The following is a 21959-nucleotide window of genomic DNA, read 5'->3' as shown; positions in this document are numbered from 1 at the left end:
AATTTTTAATTAACCAAACTGAAAAGCCACTGATGCACTAGTTGAAGTAGTATTATGCTAGCAGAGGAAACATGATTATTGATGAAGGTAAAGTAAGCATGATGAAAAAGCCAGTTAAAATGTTCATGCATTAAATTCAGCAGTATTAAGGGCAGACTGAATTGATGTTCTTTCCTGACATTATGAGTTAATAGTTGTTCACTACTAAATTTTGTTTTTCTACCTGTAGATGGATATTCAAATTATTTTTTGTAAAGGCAGCAGCTCCTTGTGCTTAATCTGTATTTTGTCAACGAATTTTGCTGCTGTGAGGCAATTACCCCTAGACCCCCTGGTTAAAGCCTAGCCCCCCTAATGATTAATCTCTAGTGATGGCCCTGACACTGATAAATTCTCAAGCCTGTATGTCTGGATTTTCTTTTGCTGAACTTGTTCACTGTAAATCAGTTTAATGCTTAGTGCTTTACATAACACCTGCTTCTGAAATTCCTCTGTTCTATACCTTCAGTGCTGTGTTAAAATGCATTCATTCATCCTTTTTGTTAACACTTCATCCTGGTCATGGTCAAGATGCATCCAGATGTAGCACCAGGCAGGAGCACACCCAGGACAGGGCACCTGTCACTAACATACCACTGTGACTAACATACTACCATTGTGACCTTGAATTCCTGGAGGAAACCCACACAGACACTGGAAGAGTGGCTTGAAGCCAGGACCCTGAGTCTCTGGAGCTGTTTTTTTCTTTCATTGACTCTATCTGTTGTGGCACTCTGCCAAATATATGCATAAAATATAAAAGATTAATAATGCAATATGACCTTTAGACAGATGCACCTGTTCCAGTGTCCCAGACTAGAACATTGTATGTGGTGACACCTGTTTTTATCCAGAAATCCAGCAGCCAGATTCATTCATTTCAAGTTAATTCACAGAGTCAGTGCCATCCCTTTGAAGCTGTTCCAAATGAAACCCTGCAGTCGCACACACTGGAGCAGTTGGCATAAGACGTTTTGGGAATTCCATGCTATCAGCAGACTTTGGTGAAATATTTCAGTCATAATGTCTGAAGCCATCTCTGTCTATAGCCCACTCCTTACTCCCACCCCCCACCCAACAGTCTCTTTTGAATGACTCTCCACTGAGGATCTTCTTCAATCTGCAAAAATCTGCTCACCGTGCTCTCAGAAGCCCAGAGACACAGGCTTCATGCACAGATGACTCCTGAGCTATCATTAATGAACATACGGGTTTCTAAGCTAATGGCTTTGATTATAGCTGCTCTAGGTTTGGAGAAGCATGTAGCAAATGTATGTAATGGAGCCTGCGAGCAAATGAAGAATTTCAGCTCTAAATGACTGTAATGCCTAGCGTGACCAGCATGCTTTAGTTTTTAAATTGTTCATTTGATGTTGCTGAAAATGAATATGAAAGCTAATAGCACTAATAGCATTGAATTATTTCTAAAAGAACAGGAACTAATCAACCATGCATTATTGCTTAGCTCACCGTAGTCTGCGATGCATGGTATACTTTCAAGGTTCTGACATTTCACACATTGGAAAGGCTGGGGATCTGAAATTCACATAATGAAAATGGCAAATCATTTCCACATGAATGAAGTATGTCACATCAACAACAGTTTTGTCTGGGTTTACTTACATTTGGCAATAAGTGTGTTGATGAAATGTACACTGACCAGCAAAAATATTCAAATTGCCTCCATGTTTCTACACTCATTGTTTATTTTATGCAGTTTGGTAGTGCATTTTGCCCAGGACCCCCAGTAGAGCATGTATCATTTGGGTGGGGGTCATTCTTAGAGCTGCAGTGACACTGATGTGTTGGTGTGTGTGGATGAGTCGGGCTGGTATGAGTGGATCTGGCACAGCAGTGCTGCTGGAGTTTTTAAACCACTCAGAGTCACTACTGGTCTACCAACCAAAAATATGGTCAGCATCCAGTCACCTGACTCTGAGTCACCTGACGTATCCAGTCACCTGACTTTACCAGTAAGTTGGGCGTGTCTAAAAGAGTAGACAGTGAGTGCGCACAGCTTTTTAGGACTCCAGCAGCACTGCTGAATCTAGTCCACTTACCAACACCACCACAAGTGTCACTGCAGTGCTGAGAACACCCAAATAATACCTGCCCTGAGGAGTTGGGAATATGGACAACTCTGTGTTTTTTAAAGATATGGCTGAATGGTGTATATGGAAATGACATAACCTTTGATTTAAAAGGCGACTACTGGCATTGTCTTGCATGCTTCTTCATATTCTCCCTAGATTTCTTTCTAGAAAATAACTGGACATAATTTTGTTATATACAGAGGATGTGACATCCAGTAACACTAAAACCATTATACACAGCCCTTTCTGGCAGAGAACAGTCCCCCTCACTCGCCATCCCAGTGGAAAATCTTCCTAAAGCATTGTACATTAAGGAGTCTCCCTGCATTTTTATTTGTTTAAAGTGGCTGAAGTCATAAAACATTAATAGTTTTATGGATGCTGGAGCTTGTGTTGTTTGCTCTAGCACTTCACTGCATTTTAAAAGGAACTAAATATACTGAGACTTAGCAGGAGTTTGTTCTTTGCCTCATTATCATGTGTTTGCAAACAGTAACCCAAAAACAAACTGAGTTTCAGTTCCATGCATAATTGAAACCCATGTAAATATTATATTCGTTTCTCTTTACTTACCGTATGCCCTTTCCTCCACTGGTCCAAACTGCACCTTGGGTCATTGTGTGTCAGCTCCCTGTGTTGAGGTGCTCTGGTTTCCTGCCACAGTCCAAATATCCAATGCTGGTAGATGGACAGGCTATTCTGAAGTGTCCTTGGATTGAGTGTGTGTTGCCCTGTGATGGACTGGTGCCCTGTACAGGGCATATTAATGTCTTGTTATTCACCCAGTTATTCTGGGTAGGCTCTGACCCCACCTCAGTCCTGAAGTGGATAATCAGGAAATGCATGAATAAAAGCATGTATGAGAGTAAAGTAACTGACATTTTACTTACGTTTTGGACATTTATATTAAGTTGACATTTTTTTCCTTGTTCCTGTTACATTTTATTCTGATTGTTGTACTTATTTTGATTGGGCATCACTGATGTTTGATCTTTAGTATTTCATCTGAGAACAAAACGTACCAGAAAAAAACAACAAACCTTAGTTGCTGATTGACGTTCAAAGCACTAAGAAGTTCCATTGAAGTCATTTAAGTTACACTGTACTTTTATATTGCTTTCATTTTTGAGCTGCTGTTTGTACTTCTGCTCAAGCTACTTTTACTAGAGCAATTATTTACCCCGTGAAAATATGTTTATGTTATTAGGCGTACAAATAAGTTTCAAAGCATTTTTGTGTAACACATTGTACATGAAAATTCAAACATTCTCCTGCTGTTTTGAAAGCACTGCTGTGTACTGTTAAATAAGACAATAGCCATTATATTCAACAAAACATAACCTAAAAATTAAGTTGTTTGAACTACAATTATACATTACACAAAACACTTCAATAATACATACCTAACCTACAAGTACTAAGCGTTATAATGTAATAGATCTGATCATCTAAGCAGATAAATCTACAGAATCATGCAGATCATAAGATCTTTGTTAGTGATCATCCATTTCCCATTCATCTCAAATGTGATGCCATGGCTTACATACACAGCCCGTACAAAACATCAACAGAACTCTATAACTTTGTTAAAAATTTCCTCTTGTTCAGTGCAGTTGTGCTCATTTGTCACAGTCAAGTGTTAGATCTCCAGCCACAGTTGCACATCAAAGTCAGGTTTCTCTTTGATATCAAATGTTCAGTCACACTGTGGGGGAATATAAATGTATTGCTTGCATTGTGTTGACTGTGGGAGGCGGCTCATGCATTTTAGACAGGCGTGAAGGACTCTGTTAAAAAAAAAAAAAAAAGACAATACAACAAAGTCACATTGTTATCTTATAGGCATACAGTGAGGAAAGCTCTATAATGTACTGTAGCTACACACTTAAGAAACTTGCTTTCATCCAAGACGTTCTCTCTCTCTTTCTCAGATATCAGCTTTTTTTGATCTATTCATAAAAATCCCAACATAACTTTGTCATGTCCAATTCCCATAATCCACATTCACATCAGGTTGGGAGGGTGAAACTTGCACAACCTCATATAAACACAGAACTTCTGTGCGTGAATAGAAATTCTGGCATTGCTATTCTGGGCTTAGCACTGCAGAAACAGCACTATATTACTACGACACCAGCAGGTTGGGCCAAAGCTTAGACAGCTGCAGCATTCAGAATTCCCTGCATTAATATAAGCCTAATTAGAACACGTTGTGCAGGTCTCATCTATCTACTAGAATCTACTTCTAAATCCATGAGTGTGAAAACACTACATAAAATGCAGCAAGAGAATATAGGCCTGATATAAATGATCAGGAATTGTGTTGGTGTTGCTGACTTCTGATTTATAGCATGAAAAATTGTGCTTTTGAAATGTGATCCCAGAATACAGAGCCAAAACACTCTGATTTGTAGAAAATTGCTTCTTATTCAGTCATGACAATGAGGCAAAATACATTCACATTCATTCCAATTATATTTATTTCCTGTTAACAGGGCATGGAATACAAGAACTAACAGTGCCAAGCATAAAGTTTTTAATGTTTTACAACTTCAGCCACTCAGAACGCACCAACAAACACAATGTAATGAGACTCATTAATGTAGAAGGAACTGGGGATCTTTGATAGGATAATTTATTTATTATTTGGCTTATTTATTTATTTTTTATTAATTTACTTGGAGGTTTGCCCATTCTGTTTCCAATTCTCCACTATTGTCTGCCACCGTCCAATCTAGCAGTGATGTATTACTCTCAGGCATTTTTTGCTGTTTGTGCAACATCGAGGGACAGCAGTGTGTGCTGGGGGTGGGTGGGGGGGTTGGAAGGGAGAATGATGACTGCCCAGTTCTCACCACATGACGTAAATGAGGCTCACAATGTTATTACATCAGGCTGGATAGAGGAGTTAAAGGTGTGCCAGGCCATTTTATTTAATACATTCAATTTTTATATTATATGCATACATACATGCCCTCACACACATACACATGCATGCTCTTTCTCTCTCTTACACACACACACACACGTTGTGGAAATACATCATGGCACAAACAAAGGAGTTTTCTAAGGTCACCAGAAGAAGAGTTGTTGATGCTCATCACACTGAAAAGTTTATAAAACCATCTCTCTAGAGTATGGACTCCAACAGCCCATAGTAAGACAGACTGTGTACAAATTACAGACCATTATTCCCTCATTAAGGGTGGTCAACCATAAGGATCCTGCCAAGAGCAACACATGCAATAATCCACAAGGTCACAAATGAACCCAGGGTAACTACTAAGCAACTAATGGCCTTTCTTACATTTGCTATTTTTAATATTCAATAAAAATATTTAATATGTCTCCATCAGAAATACATTGTGGCAAAGAGACCACCACTGCACTCCAAAACTAATATTGTTGTCCATCTGCAGTTTGCTAAGATCACAGGGATAAGCCAGAAGGCTTTTGGTGCAATGTTCTGTGGACCGATGAGGCCGAAATATATCTCTTTGGTCTTTGGTGTTTCTGTACCCGTTTGGAAGCTGTTTTGATCGCTCGGGTTTTCCTGTTTACTCGTTTCCATTGTTATTTCTATATTTATATCTGTTTTTATAACCTACTAACCATCCATAGATCTATAGATTGTCTCCGCAGGAATATTCATTACAGAGGCACTAAAACTGCCACCGGACCCTGGAGTAACGTTCTTGGTGTAAGTTACTAAAATTCACTAAAAGCGGTAAGTACCTGCAATTCCATGGCTACTACTGGCTGTTTTGCCTGCTCAGAGTGTGGCATGTTTAGTTTAACGCCCTTTTCCACCTCTAGCGATAAATATAGTGGTTGTATTTGTAGTAAGTGCCAGCTAGTTAGCTCTCTGGTGGATAAAGTGGACCAGCTAGAAGTGCGCATCCGGAGCTTATTATTGTTGAGGGATAAACAGCGAGATTCAGTGTTAGCAACTCCGGGTGCCTTAGGGAGAGTTAGCACCCCCACGACTCCGGCGTTAGAGCCCTCACAGCGGGGTGAATGGGTGACGTCTCGGCGTCATAGCCGGAAAGCTAAGGCTGATGCTAACGCTGAGGCCAAAGCTAGCCCACCGGGACACCACGCTCCTCCGATTCGCGTGTCAAACAGGTTTGCCCTGCTCAGCAAAGCACCCGCTGAGGAGCCTGTTAAGAGTGCTCTGGTTATAGGAGACTCTATTGTTCGGCACGTGAAATTAGCTACTCCTTTAGGGGCGCCGGCAGTAACAGTTAGCTGTTTATCGGGAGCCAGAGCGCCGGATATTAGTGGCAACCTTAGACTGTTAGCTAATAGGAGATATTCGAGGGTAGTCATTCATGTAGGGGCCAATGATATTCGTCTGCGGCAGTCTGAGGTAACTAAGGGTAATATTAGAGAGGTGATTAAACTGGCCCAGACGATGTCCGATGCCGTAATCTGCTCTGGCCCCATACCAATGCGGCGTGGCGACGAAGCTTACAGCAGACTTTGGGCGTTAAACTGCTGGATGTCCAAGTGGTGTTCCGAAAATCAAGTGGGCTTTATAGACAATTGGTTACGTTTTGAGGGCAAGCCTGGTCTTATAGGTAGGGATGGTATCCACCCCACGCGGGAGGGTGCTGCCTTACTTTCTTGCAGTATAGCACATAGTCTTTTAGTTAGTCAGCAGAGTAGTGTAGATAGCTGCTGACAATCCAGAGCCGGGACCAGGCCGCAGACAGACAGGCTAAACCGACCGTCTGCGAACTGTCTTGAGACGTCACCCAGGTTCAACTGTATTGAGACTGTGTCTTTCCCCCGAACTAAATGTAAAAGTAGAAAAACAAAATCAGCCTGTTTCAGCAACCTAATCAATATTAAATCATACACAACACCTAGCAGCAACACCTCAGAACTAAAATTTGGGTTACTCAACATAAGATCACTAAACTCAAAAGCACTCATCGTAAATGATATTATAAGTGATCATAAATTCAATGTTTTCTGTCTCACGGAAACGTGGGTTAAACCAAATGAATATTTAGCACTAAATGAAGCCACCCCCCTAGGCTATAATTATGCACATAGCCCAAGAATATCAGGCAAAGGAGGTGGAGTATGTGTAATTTACCAAAATACCCTAGAAATTAGTCTTAAACAATGTGACACCTTCTCTTCTTTTGAGGTTCTCTCCACTATTATTACAAATCCGGTCACAAAAAAGGACGCATTTTTATTATGCAACATTTACAGACCACCAGGGCCTTACTTAGAATTTCTGAAAGAATTCAGCGATTTTGCTACAAACCTAGCGGTGTGCAATCATAAAGTTATAATTGTAGGAGATTTCAATATCCATTTTGAGAAGGAAAGTGACCCACTAGAAAAGGCATTTACCTCAATCTTAGACTCTGTTGGTATTACTCAAAATGTAACAGGGCCTACACACTACTGCAGCCACACTTTAGACTTAGTTCTGACACTAGGTCTTAACATTGACAAAATTAATATCTTACCGCAATCCTCAGCAATCTCCGATCATTACTTAATTTCATATGAGCTACTTTTTATCCATAATATATGTAAGAACCCTCGCTATTCTACAAGGCGTATAATAAAACCATCTACCGCCCTACAATTTATAGAAAACCTACCAGAACTATCGACCCCAGTTCCAACTCCATCAGACCCAATGGACCTAGATGTACTAACTGATTACCTAGAAAATACCTGTCGATCTACTTTAGAAAAGGTAGCACCACTTAAACATAAAAGTATAAGACAGAAAAAGCTCGCACCATGGTATAACGATAAGACCCGTACTTTAAAACAAACATTACGAAAACTAGAGCGGAAATGGCGATCAACCAAGCTTGAAGTGTTCCATTCTGCCTGGAAGGACAGCCTTATAGAGTATAGAAATGCCCTCACTAAAGCTCGCTCAGCATATCTGGCCTCGCTGATCTCCCATAATAAAAATAATCCGAGAGCACTGTTTAGTGTGTTTTCTAGAATTACAAAAAATCAAGCAGGTTCTGAACAACTAATTCCAGCAACTCTCACCAGTAAAGATTTTATGGACTTTTTTAATAATAAAATTGAGAATATTAGACAACAAACTCTAGCCACAGGATCAAATCCATCCTGGCTGCCACCTGATGTGAATGAAATAAAACATAATATAACTGTAAAAGAAAGACTTGAAACCTTTTGCCCACTCCCACAATTAGAACTAGAGAAGATTATCACCTCCGCAAACTGTACAACTTGCACACTTGATGCAATTCCCACAAAGTTGCTCAAAGAAGTACTACCAGCTATTATTGATCCTCTTTTAACTATAGTAAACTCATCGCTTAGTCTGGGCCATGTACCCAAAGCTTTTAAACTAGCAGTTATTAAACCTATGATCAAGAAACCAAATCTTGATGCTAGTACACTGTCTAATTACAGGCCTATTTCTAATTTGCCATTTCTGTCTAAGATCTTAGAAAAAGCTGTGGCCCAACAACTTAGTTCATATCTACATAAGAATCATATATATGAAAAATTCCAATCTGGATTCAGGCAACATCATAGTACAGAGACAGCTCTAGTCAAGATAACAAATGATCTTCTTCTTGCCTCTGATCAAGGCCACGTATCCCTGTTGGTGCTTCTTGACCTAAGCGCAGCCTTCGATACAATAGACCACAATATTCTCATAGAAAGGTTAGAAAACATGGTTGGAATCACAGGGACAGCCCTATTATGGTTCAAATCTTACTTAACGGAACGTTATCAATTCGTAAAAGTAAACAATCTAAATTCAAATTATTCTAAAGTAAGATTTGGAATTCCACAAGGCTCTATTTTAGGACCATTATTATTTACATTATACATGTTACCGCTAGGCACAGTTATAAGAAACCATGACATTAACTTTCACTGTTACGCAGACGACACACAATTGTATATTTCAGCCAAGCCCGATGACAAACACAGATTAAAGAAAATAGAGGACTGTGTAAAAGACGTGAAAGGCTGGATGTTGCGTAACTTCCTCCTTCTAAACAGCAACAAAACAGAAGTCCTGCTTTTGGGTCCAAAAGTGACAAGAAATAAATTATCAGACTTAATTTTAAATCTAGCTAACTTTCCAGTTAAACCTGGTTCAGCAGCAAAAAATCTTGGTGTCATAATTGACCCGGATTTATCATTTGATCAACACATAGGTAGTATCACTAGGACAGCTTTTTTACATCTTCGCAATATTGCTAAGATTAGAAATGCCTTATCCCTCCAGGACGCAGAAACATTAGTACATGCCTTTATTACTTCAAGGCTTGACTACTGTAACGCACTACTGTCAGGATGCACCAGCAGCAATTTAAGAAAACTTCAACTAGTTCAAAATGCTGCAGCTAGGGTCCTCACTAAAACTAGAAAATTTGAACATATCAGCCCAGTTTTATCATCACTTCATTGGCTGCCTGTTAAATTCCGCATTGACTACAAAATTTTGTTATTAACATATAAAGCTCTACATGGGCTTGCTCCTGAATATCTTCAAGATACAATTTCCTATTATGAGCCCCCACGTTCACTCAGATCACAGAATACTGGATTTTTAAATGTTCCCAGAATTCAGAAGGCCTCAGCTGGGGGAAGAGCCTTTTCTTATAAAGCCCCCCAACTCTGGAATGATCTTCCAGAAAATGTTCGGGACCCAGACACAGTCGCAATCTTCAAATGTAGGCTAAAAACTCATTTGTTTAGTTTATCATTTGGTAGCTAATGCTCCCCCATAGATAAAGGCGGCAGATCCGGGGGGTCCATGGACACAGGGAATTATAGTATACTGAGACGCTGGTGCTGTCGTCCCGCCGCTTCTCGCGATCACTCAGGTTTGTTGACGGTGGAGCGGAGGGATGCCAGTGTTTCAGGATGCTCCCGTGTCTGTGTGTCCTCCTGGTTCTCTCCTTTTAGTTAAAGCTGTCATAGTCAGATCTGCCGGAGTCATTAGCCACACTCTGGAAATTTTCATATTTTCTACTTTACAAACACAAAACAGTTCAAAACTAATTCCATCCCTTTACATCTTTCCGAGTAAACGACTGCCCACCTGTCTGTCTGGACACTGATGGATGACTGTCGAGATCCTCCTCCACGCTTCAGACCAGCTGCCCACGCTCCAGCAACCACCAAGTGCCTTGAAGCTGTCCCTACACTGAAGTTCTCATGGACTACTAACTATCATCACCAGTAGATTGACCAGAGGAGGATGGGTCACCCCTTGTGAGCCTTGGTTCCTCCCAAGGTTTCTTCCTCAGCTGGGGGAGTTTTTCCTTGCCACTGTCGCCCCTGGCTTGCTCACTTGAGGGTTTTACATTTGTCTTTACATTTCATGTCAAATCTTGTCTTACTGGAATTCTGTGAAGCTGCTTTGTGACAACATCAGTTGTGAAAAGTGCTATATAAATAAATTTGATTTGATTTGATTTGATTTAAATCAGAAGCATTATATTATAAGAAAAGAAAGCACTGCACCAGCATAAAACCTCATCCCACCAGTGTAACGCTATGGTGATATTATTATGGTTTGGTCCTGTTTTGCTGTTTCTGGACCAGAACAATTTACCTTCATTAATTATTCAATGAATATGGAATTATACCAACAAATTAAAAGTGAATAAAAAAAAATGAAGTGAATGAAAGGTTAGGTCGAAATCCTGATCTTAATCCAGTAAAAATTTTGAAGAAGGACATGAAGCCAACAGTCCATAGGAGGAAACCCACCAACACAACAGAGCTGAAGCTGTTTTGTACAGAGATAAGAATCATCCAGGCCGACGTGCAGGACTAATCAACACTGACCAACAATGCTTAGTTGCAGTTATTGTTGCATTAGAGGATCTCAGCAGATACTGAAAGCAAATGTTCAAATACTTTTGCCACTCACAGATTTGTAAAATTGGGCCATTATCCTCATTTAAAAAAATGCCCAAGTCTAATTTGGTCTCATTCCTTATTCCTCCTGGCAAATGTATGCAGAAATATTGTAATTTCTAAAAACTGTGTGTGTGTGTGTGTAGCAGCTGAGATATCGCACTAAGAATACTGAACATTGGCTCTATGAACCATATTAAAATATATATCATACCAAGTGGAATGTAAACAAGGAAATAGAAATGGAAATAAACAAGGAATGTAAACATCTGTATGTTTTTGTAAATAATGATGCTGTCACAGGACCCAAGTGTGTTTGGCAGAGTTTTGCCCTTGTGTAGCCATAGGGTACAAGCTGTTCTTGAGTCTGTTTGTTAAATTTACCATAAAATATAAAGAGCATGATTGAAAAATACACACTTCAGTTGAACTACAGCAACAGGCTCTAAACCAGTGCTTGTTATGCAGATTTACTGTATTTGTTTTGCCCAAGATTCTACTAAAACAACACTAGCGAATACTAACTAAAATGGTTAATACTATCTTAATTATAAAGAAATAAGAAAAATTTTACTATCTTTATTCAGAATGCAGTGATCTATGAAGCGTATTTGCAGGACTCTTACATTAAAGCATACACCACTCAAGCTTTTGTGTCAACTTTAATAACATCAGGGTTGCTATGATCTCCTGTTTTCGCCTTTGGCTTTTGTGTGTAACTGAATCATCTGTGATGTCATTAAAATAACACAGTCCTACTTTTGTTCTCTCCTGCTTAATTTGGACCCTGTTTACCCATGCTTGTTCTGTGAGACTCGTGTGAACTGGACCCTGATGAGATTTCACTGCATGCATTTAGGCTTGATTAGTGAGTTACACATATGAGGCATGTAATCTGCAAATTAGTTTCGTCCAGGGACCAAGCATATTTGTCCTTCAAGATTAGCCTCGGCACAGTCATGGATCACATACACTGTTCTGTATTTTATTGGGTGGGGTTTCATGTGGCAAATGAGGTTTGTAGTGATGGATACATTTATAAGTCCATAACAGCCAGCTAAAATGCTTCTCAGAACCTTGAAATGTGTCTTGGGTGTTTTACGCTGGTATTATTATGTGGTTAATCTGTGCAGAACACACAAAATGACCAGGTGTAAACAGGGTCATACCCTTTAAACAATTTTCATTTACTACATACAATTAAGCCAAATACTTCATACCCATGCCAAAACAAAAATGTTGAAATAATTAATTTGAGCAATAGTATTCCTCTGGTTGAAAAAGACAAAACAATATGCAAAGACATGGTGCAAAAAAGATTAAATAAATATTTATTAATTTTTATAAATATTTATTATATTTATTAAAATTTCCCATTTTCAAAATGATTCATACTGTTTCTAAAGTAATCAGTGACAAAACCTCTTTATTTGCTATCAGAACATTCAAACAGTTCTTAGAATTCATAATAAGCTTTTTGCATATTTCAACTGGGATTTTGGAAGACTCCTTTTTTTGTGGTGATCTCCACAAAAAAAGGGATTTGAGGTAGAAAGGCTTCCTTGCTATAACTGTAGTCTTTGGGTCAAAGGATTCTGGACTCCAGATGTTGATATTGTTTTCTGTTGACCATTTCTTGGTCACTTTGACAGTATGCTTTGAATCATTGTCTTGTTATAAGGTCCAATGCTGCCTAAGGCCAAGTTTTATTTTTTATTTTTTTTGGCAGACTGCCTTGTGTTCTCCTCCAGAATGTTAATGAAGTCCACCTTTCCCTGATGGTGATGGCTGCCTGGTCCATTGGCTGGGAAAACACACCCAAGAGCTTTCTGAACCCCTCGCTTGATTGTGGGAATAGTGTTCGTGGGGTTGAATGTTCCTTCTTCCTTTCACCAAATTGAAACTCTTATTCTTGGCCTCCTATACTAAAATAATTGTTAGTGCAGGGGTAATGTTTTTACCACACCTTTTTTACCACACCTCCTAGATATTTCACAGCTCCTTGCACTTTTGGATTATATGTTAAACTTTGTCCTGTGGCCTGGGTATGGATAATTTAGTTTCTTACCTGTTTTTACATCATATATATTTAAATGAGAATGTGATTATGATTAGGATGATACTGATGTTTATGAAAAACTTGTTGTGGACCATAATTGCAAGTCTCCTACTTTAATTTCTTTACAAGTCCCTCCTAACTTATCAAAACATGTACATATATCATTAACACAAAATCAACACTTCCCCTTTTAGAAGTAAAGAATAAGAGCTTGTTACGGACTCTGGATCCATAACAACTGGAATAAAGTTTGGAAACTGGAAGATTTTCCAAAGATTTTATCTTCCCTCCCTGAAGTATAACCTAACTTCTTATTAAATATTTCTTGAAATATTACTATAATCAAAAGTTAATAAACATTTCTATACACTTTTTATAATATGGATTCTGAGAAGATTCAGAGGTCTAATAAAAGTGACACATTTAATTCATTGAATTATTCAGATGTTTACATCTATTCCACATGAATAAAACATACGAATAAAGTATAACACAATTACTGTCAAATGTGATAAAACTGAAACGCACTACTGTGTAGGTGTAAATGTCATGTTTTTGTGAAATTGTGTTCAGATCAAGCAACTTCATTGCATGTTGTTTCTGTGCAGCTATGTGACCTTGTTAATGGTAGTGCATTCCTGCAACTTGGGGCGAAAAACATACATACACATACATTATATATATATATATATATATATGCTCATAAACAGCTCAGCTTTTTTTTCCACTGTGTTTTCTCTTGCAGTGAGCTTTGTTCATTTAGAATTTTTTTCCATTTAAGAGCTGCAGAAACACACATAGCCATCTTTCACTGATGTGCCTCACAAATGAATTTGTAGTGAACATGAATAAAAGTCTAGGTCTGTTACAGCTCCATTTCCCATACCTTATATATATATATATATATATATATATATATATATATATATATATATATATATATATATATACATAAGTGTACTATTATATATATATAATATCTGTCAAAATAAGACAGATAACTATAAATCTATATATTTTTCATAGATAAGGGACCTTCTGTAATGAGATTAACATTAGTAAGGCCACCTACAGTCCTGTACAAACTCAGAGACCACCCTTCACTTAATACATTACTAGTTAAAATGGCCATTGTTTTTTGTTTTGTATTTCTAAAGAAATTTAATGGAAAATATTCAGCATGTACAAGAAAGGAGAGCCAAATGAAAGTATAGGAAAAAATAATGGTCATCCTACCAGTCCACAAAAAAGGTGTTTGTGTGTATATATATATATATATATATATATATATATATATATATACATATATATATATATGAAAAAGACACTTGACGATTATGCACTTGTTTTAGATCTGACTATATCCACAGTTTTTTTTTTCTTTACATCCTTCAGTCAAGCCAATGGGGTAAAGGCTAATTATCTGTCAAGATATCCTTGCTGAGAAGATTTGAAGCAAATTATGAAACTGCTAGTTTACTTAGCACACTAGTATCCACACCAGAGCACAGATCTATGAATGTGGGATAACTTTGTTAATAAGAAGTATCAAATGCAATCAACTTCAAGGACTAAACCTTAGAAAGGTGGAAAAATATCTGCAACAAGATAAAAACCACTGATCTACGAGTGAGAAAATGGGTTCAGCTTGGGCATCCAGCCCAATATGAGGCAAGCTGTGACCCACTGTGTGTCCTAACACATTTCTATCAGAGCCAGCATTAACCTTTTCAGTAATTTCCGCCAAAGCATTTCTTCTTTGGGAAACATATTGTGCTCTTTTAAAAAAAATAAAAATATCTCGAAAATAGTAACTTTATGGGAGAAGGAAAATACCTACTTAATTTTCAATGGACATAAATGTAAAAAGATAGTGTTTCAAGCAATGTTGGAGCATTTCTATTGGCTCATTCATCAGGAACTTTTCACACAATGAAGGACAGCTGCTGTTTTCAGTGATGTATTAAATTAAAAATTCACAAAAACTGAGATTTATGACAGCATCAATATATACTTTATATGATGCTTCTGTGACAAATGGCTCTCTTCAAAACATTTATCCTGGTATTGCACTAGTGCAAGAACAACAAGAGTGCAGAAAGAATAATGCCAAATTTAGAAGAACCAATGCTTTAATTAGTGCAATTTGCAATCTGATAAATTGGGCTTTTCATCTGAAACTCAATCAGATCACCACAGTGATGACACTTTGTACATGTGTAGCTTCAAATGGCAATGAGTGGGAAAAAGGGGGAAACCCTTATGGAGAGTAGGGGCTTAGATCCAGATGTTATTCATTATGGATGAGGGAGACCATGCAGCTGAAAAGCCATGGGAAATCATTGTGAATCAAACTAGCATTTGCTGCTATTGTAGCTTTAGGCTAGGCAGGGTATCCTGGCTACATGAAATTTCATTTACTTCCTTGTGGGTTCCAGATTATTAGCATAAAAGATCGGACCATAAAAGATAAATTAAAGGCAGCTAAAATACCCCTAGTGTGTTGCTAAAAACTTTCCATCACTTCCATATGTCTTAAGAGACTACTTTGGCTGCTGGATGAAGAGAACATAAAAACGACAAGGAGGAATCAAATGGCTGAGCTCCAAAGTACATTTCAGACCACTTTTAAGAATCTTCTTTAATTCATGATATACATTGTTGGGAACGGTCTCCTCTCACTCTCTCTTTCACACAAAAACGCATGAAATTATTAATACTGCGTTATTATTAATACTGTCTCTATAAGGGGAAATAAGTTTTCATGTTGAATCTGTTTCTTTTCAACTGCCAATATCCAAAACTGTTAGAGCAAACCCTTCACTTCTGAATATGCTGCTGTCCCATAAATGTTCTTAAACTGATTTTTGATGGGATTTTTAGTTTGTTTAATATTTTTTCTAAATTTAAAAAGATCCTTCACATCTACACATCCCGTTTACAACAATGATCCTTTAAAAAAACTTTCCACTGAAAGGATCTTTTATGGGGCCAACTGTAGTAGTTCTTTAATCTATCGTTAATTTTAGACATAACATGGTTTCTTAACCTAATTTGGCTGATGTTGTCAGTAGTTCCTTGCTGCAATGGACGCATCCCATTTACAATGTAAAGTGTGCCCTGATGCCTCCCAAACCTCTAGGAACAGATTACAGTGCATATCCGCTATGGACACGCTTGTAATTAATGTTAACCACTTTTAATCTCACCATCAGGTCGTTTGGGGTCATGTACTCATTCACAGATTCTTACTGAAAATGTTTTGTTCCATCTTAATTGGGTGATTTTATGAGGCTATTTATGGCAGCTTCTTGTTTGCATCCTGCTGTTTAAAAGCAAAACTTAACTTGAATGTAGGCGCACCATTAAGTCATTAACTAATTACAAGCTTACCAAACTCTAAACGTATAGTTTGGCTTGTTATTCCATGTTTCCTCTCTGTAATCTAGCATTGGATGCATTTGGCACTTGTAGTTTGACAGTTTAACTGGGTGTAAACTACATTTTTCTCCTGCTGTCATAATTATTTCTGACATAATTTATCTGTTTCTCCCCACAGCTTACTGAAACTTGTCCAAAAGTCTCATACAGTGAGAGGCCTTTTAGCGCAGCTGTGTTCTGTAGCTGCAATGCTCCGATTTAAATACTGAACTATGATTAGTTCTATATAACTATAAAGTCATCGTGACCATTTTATTCTGGTGTGCTGAGAAAACCTGTGCTTTTGGTAATAAACAAGGAAACCCTTGGAAAGTGAAATCATCTTGTACTGGCTAATTTTATGGAGTAATATTCATTCATTTTAAAGATTCTAAAGGATCTAATACTTGTGTGTAAATATCCCCTAAATAAAACATATTTAATATATACATCTGGTACCACTGTTGTATAATGAGGTGACATTTTTATTGTATATACTTAAAAAAAAAACAATTAAGAGCAGGTCAATGCTTTTATTCTGACAATGGGCACTGCTCCAAATAACCCTCGTTTTGAAAGCTTTATTTTAAAGAGTGTGCATGCACTGCTGAATATATGAAACCCACAGGTCTCTCTCGGTGTTCCAGACCCCTCTCTGTCTTTTCCATTTCTATTGCTGCCTCAGCTGACCTGAAAGTAAAGGGTCACAAATAGCTGGACCATATCAGAGGAGAGCTTTGTCAGTGTGAAGATACACACACGGTCACATATGGACTGGGACTTCTTAAAAAGGCTAAAAATAGGCCTGTGTTTGCAGACAGGGCTAATTTATTCTTCTTCTGTGCCATGTTTCTGTCCAAAATGGGCACAGATTGCAGTTTACTTACAGCTGAGCCCATGTGCTCATTATACTTTTAAAAATGCCCCTCGATAGAACGCAAACACTTATAGAGCTAAGGCATTACTGCTATAGCATGACATTTATTCAGTAGTAGTTCAGCCAAATCATTAACCATATTTATACTGTATTTCTCCACTCCATTATCACACAAACAAGAAATATTTCTTACAGTGAATATATTTAGTCTATTAGGTTCTCATTATGCAGAACTTTTTACTTTACTTCCCCGTAGTTCCGCAGCTCTGTTTCACACACATTGCTTTACTTGTTCATTCAGCAGAAGAGACATTTATTTTTGTGCCATTGCACTTGAATGCCCGAGTTAGATCAACATACACCACCTGACGGGCCTGAAGTACAGGTCAGTGCCTTTGTTCTGAAATGCCATCCGACTTATGATCCGGTAGCTTATTGCCGTCATAAAAATCATGCCATCTCCATCTGCTTACATGGGTTCATTAAACTTATCATCTTTAAAATTTCTATTATACAGCATTGTGCCACATTCAGAGACCACTCTTCATTTCTTCAATTTCAAACATATATATATATATATATATGTTTGATATATATAACGCATTACTGGTGTTTGCAGGGATGCTTCTTCACTGGTGGTCTTTAGGGTGTTGATGGGTTTTTGAGTCTTTCAGTGACACCCTCACATTGGAGACCAGGCCAGGGGAGATCAGTTCCTGGTCAGCATCCCAGCTGACCTCGACCATGAGTCTGCCCACTTCCACCAGCGACACCTTGTGGTTCTCTCTGCGGTGTTTTGTTATAGATCATATGGCTTTCTTTTTTGACAGCCAACCTCTGTTGGCTTGCAATGAGCACTCCACCTCTGCTGCTGATACGGCTCCACCTAGCACACTCCAGGTTGTATATCTCCTCCTTTCCTCCTCCCAGGGCACTGTCAGTTCTAGTGTGATCACTTGCTTTGCGGTACTGGAGAAGGTGGCCATATCACAACAAAGTATTTTCGAAGCTATGTGTCCTGTAATTTTCCCTCAGGTACCAACACAAAGCTGAAGCAAAACTAACCACTGATGTCAGAGATTTCAGATTTCAAAATGATTAAAACACTGGAAATGGGACTCCTAACAACAATGCACCTTCAAACAAATTGACCATCAAGCAGTACCAACCACCCCGCTTCTGTGTAATCTTCTAAGGATGTATGCTTTTTCCTGCTCATGCTGAATTATGAATGACTAAACATTAATTTAAATGTAAATGTGCATTTATTTGTCATTGTGCCTTCTGAATTTAACCCATCTGTGGCAGTGAAAACACCTGATTGCATTAAGGGCTGAGAACATACACACAATCTGGGTAGTGGGCAGCCATCCCAGTGTACAAGATGGAGAAGGGAGTAAGGGGACTTGCTCAAGGGCACTTCAGCCATGGACGCTGAGAAAGTAGACAGCACTGTCCCTTCACTCCGTTCCCCACCCCCAATCCCCCCCCCCTCCTCACTGCAGAACCAGAAATCCACTGGGTGGAGTCACATCCAGCTCTGCCCACATCCAACTCCTCCTTTGTGGGAGGTTAGGGTTAGCTCATATTGGGAGGAGCCAGTTTTAGTCTAATCCAATGAAAACACAATGAGGGAGGAGCTGGATCACACCCAACTCCTCCCGATGAATTTCTGGTTCTGCAGTGCCTGCCTCTCTTGGGGGTCAAACCAGAGAATTTCTGATAACCTGATACTGAAGGGAATGTCTATGATTGTGAGAAAGCACGTCTAAGCTCTGCGAGTTTTAAGGTGGGGTAAAATGTCAGTTGTTTATATGTGGCTGAAGTTGTCTAATTCCCACAGAAACTCATTTCTAACTGAAGTTGTTTAGTTTTGTAGCACTTTCTGTATTGCTTGGAAACATTTCCACCTGAAGTGATTAATCATTTATTCATTGTCTGTAAGCGCTTATCCACTTCAGGGTCACAGTGGGTCTGGAGTCTACCCAGAATCATTGAGCACAAGGCAGGGAACACACCCTGGAAGGGCAACACACACACACACAAACTCACTCACATCTACGGACACTTTTGAGTCATCAACCCACCTACCAAAGTGTGTTTTTGGAGCGTGGGAGGAAACCGGAGCACTCAGAGGAAACCCACACAGACACAGAGAGAACACACCACACTCCTCACAGACAGTCACACCACACTCCTCACAGACAGTCACCCGGAGGAAACCCACACAGACACAGAGAGAACACACCACACTCCTCACAGACAGTCACCCGGAGGAAACCCACACAGACACAGAGAGAACACACCACACTCCTCACAGACAGTCACCCGGAGGAAACCCACGCAGACACAGGGAGAACACACCACACTCCTCACAGACAGTCACCCGGAGGAAACACACGCAGACACAGGGAGAACACACCACACTCACAGACAGTCACCCGGAGCAGGACTTGAACCCACAACCTCCGGGCCCCTGGAGTTGTGTGACTGTGCCACTACCTGCTACACCACTGTGCCACACCCTTAAGTGAACAGTAAATATATGTCTAAAAAACTGGACTGAGCCAGTTTATTTTTCTACTAATTTACAGACACTGGGGCTTTATAAATACATTAGATTTTGAGCACACAAACAGACCTTAGAGCTCGCAAATGTGAGGAAACAACTAAAAGAACTCTGCCACATGACATTAATAAAGATTATGCTTCATATTAATAATAAAAACTAGGATTAATTGTCATTTGTAATATGGAAAATATGCTGAGTTTCTCAGCAGTAGCAAACCGTTGACCCCACTGTACACTAATGAGAGCTGGCTCACAGAACTAAAGCTATTTTATGGAGTCATATTGTGTATAGATGTGATTCAACAAAATAACATCTAAACTAGAGGAGCTAGAGAAGAGAGAAAAGTAATAAGAGCTTGAGCTGAAACTTGGAGATGGATCAATAGAAAACAGGATGAAAGCAGGATGGAAGATTTTGGAGAGAATCAGGGACGAGGCCTCGGCTGCGGTTTCTTGCCAAAACATGAAACATACTGAAGTACATTCTACAAAGAAACTTGTTTTTAAAAATATTAAGCCAGTCCATTTCTGCCAAATGCTAAAGCTGCGATTTTAAATATTTTGGTTACTCTTGAAATAAGGAGGACCAGTAGGAAAAGATAGTGTTTGTGTCCCGATACCAGCCATCCTGCAAACCTGAAATAATAGTTCATGTGTCAGATGTGTCAGGTTTTGCAGAGTTTTTCAGAACATATGTTTCTACATAACATCAGATTCACCTACAAGCACTCAATTCACCCACCTGCATCATCTGATCCTTCCACAACCATCACATACATCTATAACGCAGGACCTGCACAGTGTAAAGTCCAAGAAGTAAATGGAACAAGTGAAAATTAATCAACCAAACCAGACTCTTTTAGGTTGGGGTGGTTCCTGATGGATGAGGCCTTGTAGGTGAAATGAGAAATGGAAAGTCAAGCCATTGGAGAAGTGTCCATTCCCTTTCATCAATCTTGATCTCTCAGGTTCTCCCAGTAAAAAAGCCCTTGGAATGACAAGGGAAGTAAAAGTTCTTCAAACAAAAGATTGAAAATATAGCTGAGCTACTTGGTATCCTTGGTCTCACTAACTCCCCCTGGAGGCCTGGTTGTGTAAAAAAAAAAAGCCATTTTAAATACTGAAACATTATGTAAACCCTTTCATATCCACTGTCATCAGACTCATTCACAGTCGTGTGTTTGGAAAGAGGTCTGAAGCAAGACCATCCACACTAACACACAATTTATTTATACCTGCCTGCTAGTTTGGCTGTAGCAAAAGGTTTCTCCCAGTTCATAAGACAAACAGAACCAGGTAAAACAAATATGTTGCAGGGCCTATAACAAGCCAATACTTTCAGTCTTGATTTAACACTGTATTTAGAGGCTCAGTATGTATCTGGTGCAGTTCTCCCAAAAAGTGTCCTACTTTTTGCTTAGGTCACTGAGAGTTTGAAAACATTAACATTTAAAAGGAGCTATTCTTGCTAGTAACCAAAATACTGTTTTCAAAGGACCCATTTCCTACATTTTTTATGCATTTTATTTTTCTCCCGCTTCCATTAGTAACCTCTCTTATATGTCCAAAACTTAACAGACACCACTTCTGATGAGTCATTTAATTTCATTCATTCATTATCTGTAAGCACTTATCCAGTTGAGGGTCACGGTGGGTCCCCCCAACCGGAACCATTGGGCGCAAGGCAGGGAACACACCCTGGAGGGGGGGCCAGTCCTTCACAGGGCGAAACACACTCACACATTCACTCACAACTCTGGGCACTTTCGAGTAGCCCATGTACCTACCAATGTGTGTTTTTTGACCATGGGAAAAAACGGAAGCACCGGGAGGAAACCCACACAGACACTGGGAGAACACACCCTCAAGTTTGAGGGGGGGAAAAAATAACTGTACGTAACTTTAGTTTAACTTTAAGTTTTTTATTCACCTACTCTACACTCAAATACAGAACTTTGAACATTAGTCCACATATTCTGTCAGAACAGTGTTATATCAA

General features: G+C 39.0%; 1 protein-coding gene across 1 annotated transcript in view; it reads right to left on the bottom strand.

The window, feature by feature from the left end:
- sntg2 (syntrophin, gamma 2) overlaps positions 1-20800 on the bottom strand; it is a 77133-nt gene extending 56333 nt beyond the window's left edge. Inside the window, exons 1-4 of the mRNA XM_066680162.1 lie at positions 20703-20800; positions 3023-3137; positions 2706-2881; positions 1510-1575 (exon numbers count right to left, since the gene is read on the bottom strand). The gene's annotated coding sequence lies outside the window, so the exon portion shown is untranslated. The remainder of the gene's footprint in view (positions 1-1509; positions 1576-2705; positions 2882-3022; positions 3138-20702) is intronic.
- Between the last annotated feature and the right edge of the window lie 1159 nt (positions 20801-21959).

The sequence above is a fragment of the Hoplias malabaricus genome, chromosome 1 (genome assembly GCF_029633855.1).
Source record: "Hoplias malabaricus isolate fHopMal1 chromosome 1, fHopMal1.hap1, whole genome shotgun sequence".
Taxonomy (NCBI): Eukaryota; Metazoa; Chordata; class Actinopteri; order Characiformes; family Erythrinidae; genus Hoplias; species Hoplias malabaricus.
Note: the sequence above shows the minus strand (reverse complement) of the source record. Positions and strands in the feature narration are given on the sequence as shown.